Here is a 2652-nt window from a genome sequence, read left to right as displayed (position 1 = left end):
GACCTCAGTGTCTGGTACCTTATCCTGCCAGGTGATCTTCAGAATCTTCCTGAGACAATTCAGATGGAAGTGATTAATTTTACTGTCATGGTGGTGGTATACTGTCCAGGTTTCACAAGCATACCACAAGGAGATCAGCAAAATAACTCTGTAGACTTTCAGTATGGTTAGCTGCCTAATACCTCTTCTCTCCCATACTTTCCTTTGGCATTTCCCAAATGCTGAGATATCTCTGGAGATATGTGCATCAACCTCATCATTTATGTGGACATCCCTGAAAGGTATACTGCTAAAGTAAGTGAACCTATCCACAGCATTCAACATTTCTCCATTTGCTGTAACTAATTTTTCCACATATGGATTATTCTGGCTGATAGAGAACCTTTGTTTTCTCAGAGTTGATTGTCAGACCAAGATCAGTGCAAGTCGCACAGAATCAATCCATACTCTTGTGCATCTCAGCCTCGGGGGCTACATTAAGTGCACAATCATCTGCCAACAAAAAAATCATGCATCAATTCTCCTTCCTTTTTAGTCTTACCTTATAACCTTTACAAGTTAAGTAATTTACCATCAGTTAGTAGCTAACTTTGCTGCCATTTTCATCCTCATTGAAGATGTCTGACAACATTGCTGAAAATATCATCTAAAAGGCATGGGAGCAAGCACACAGCTCTGCTTCACTCCATTGATGACTGGGAAAGCATGAGAGCATTGTCCATTATCCAGAACCATCATGAAACTGACTTGCAATGTTGATGAACTTCTCCAGGCAACCAAATTTTGTCATGATTTTCAACAGGCCTTCATGACTAACAGTACTAAAAGTCTTGCTCTGATTGATGAATGTTCTGCTCTCTGCATTTCTCCTAGAATTGGGCAGCAAATACTATGTCAATCATTCCTTGGCTCTTTCTAAAACCACACTGGCTCTCAGGCAGATGACCATCTTCCAGGTGAAGGATGAGCTTATTAAGGGGAACTCTGGGCAAGCATCTTGCCAGCAGTGACTGAGAAAAAGATCCCCCTGTGATTGTCAAAGGACAACCTATTTCCTTTTTCCTTTATAGAGATGGACAATGGAGGCATCCTTGATCTCTTGGGGGATAACACCCTCTTGCCATATAACTTGGAAAATTTCAGTCAGCTTTTGTATAAGCAGTGGACCCTCTGTCTTGTAAATCTCAACTGGAATACAATAAGCACCAGGAGCTTGGTCACATGAGAGGAGCTTAATGATATTCAATACAACTTCATCAGTTGGATAGAGTATGGGACCTAGACTCAGGAAGATGAGTTTCACTCTGGTTTTAAATGCTTCCTAGCTGTGTAAACCCTGGGCAAATCACTTAAACTCAGCCTTGGTTTCCTCATCTTTACAATTGGGATAATAATGGCACCTACCTCCCATGGTTGCTGTCAGGATCAAATGGGATAATAATTGTAAAGTGCTTAGCACAGTACCTGGCCCCTAGAAATACTAGGTATTAACTTTTTAAAAGTATATTTTATAATATTTTAATAAGTATAAAATGTGAGTATTGTATGAATCTATGTATTAATCCTATGTACTTTATTTTAGGTATTTAATATTCTTCTGAAGAGTCCATACCTTTCATCAGAATGCCAAAGGGTACATAACCCCCCAAACATTAAGAAATCTTGATCAGGCTCTCTTTTTCTGGCTGGAATCATGGCGGGCATAGAAGAAAAGAATCCCTTCTGAAAAACTGAAAGGCTTTTGCAATACTGAAGTCCAAATGCTTGAAGAAGAAGATGGCTATTAAAAACTCCATAAAATATGGAGAAAAGTCATCTATGAAAAAGCTAAATTGTACCAGAAGGAGTACAGACAGATGTATAGAAGTGAAATCTGGCTGGCTAGAATGGCACGCAAAGCTGGCAACTGCTATGTACCTGCTGAACCCAAGTTAGCTTTTGTGATCAGAATCAGAGGTATCAATGGTGTTAGCCCAAAGGTCTGAAAAGTATTGTAACTTCTTCTTCACCACATCTTCAATGGCACTTTCATTAAACTTAACAAGGCATCAATTAACATGCTGAGGATTGTGGAACCATACATTGGACAGGGTTACCCAAACCTGAAGTCTGTGAATGACCCGATTTACAAATGTGGTTATGGTAAGATCAAGAAACAGAGGATTGCCCTGACTGACAATGCCCTTATTGCAAAATCTCTCGGTAAATATGGAACTATCCATGAGATCTACACTATTAGCAAGCACTTCAAAGATGCCAACAACTTCCTGCGGCCCTTCAAATTATGTCCTCCATGAGGCAGAATGAAGAAAAAGACTACACATTTTGCGGAAGGTGGAGATGCTGGTAACAGGGAAGATCAGATCAACAGGCTCATTAGAGGAATGAACTAAAGGTCTCTACCATGATTGTTTTTCTAATGGTCTGTTAATAAAAAAAATGCCTGTGACAAAAAAAAGAAGTCTTGATCAGATCTAAACCCCTAATTTCATAGATGAGAGAACTGAGTCTCTAGGGATTAAATGATTTGCTTGAGGTCAAATAGCTAGTAATTGGCAGAATCAGAACTTAAATTAGGCTCTCTGACTCTCAATCCAAGGATCTTTTTATTCTCCCTCTAGAGCAGAGCACTGTTAGTGTCCTATCAACTTT

At 39.5% G+C, this 2652-nt stretch overlaps 1 pseudogene; it reads left to right on the top strand.

Annotated features, from left to right (window-relative positions):
- The first annotated feature begins 240 nt into the window (after positions 1-240).
- LOC118842578 lies at positions 241-2393 on the top strand (annotated as a pseudogene).
- The last annotated feature ends 259 nt before the right edge of the window (positions 2394-2652 follow it).

This window comes from Trichosurus vulpecula, chromosome 3 (genome assembly GCF_011100635.1).
Source record: "Trichosurus vulpecula isolate mTriVul1 chromosome 3, mTriVul1.pri, whole genome shotgun sequence".
In the NCBI taxonomy this organism is placed as follows: domain Eukaryota; kingdom Metazoa; phylum Chordata; class Mammalia; order Diprotodontia; family Phalangeridae; genus Trichosurus; species Trichosurus vulpecula.
This window is presented reverse-complemented; position numbering and strand designations above follow the sequence as displayed.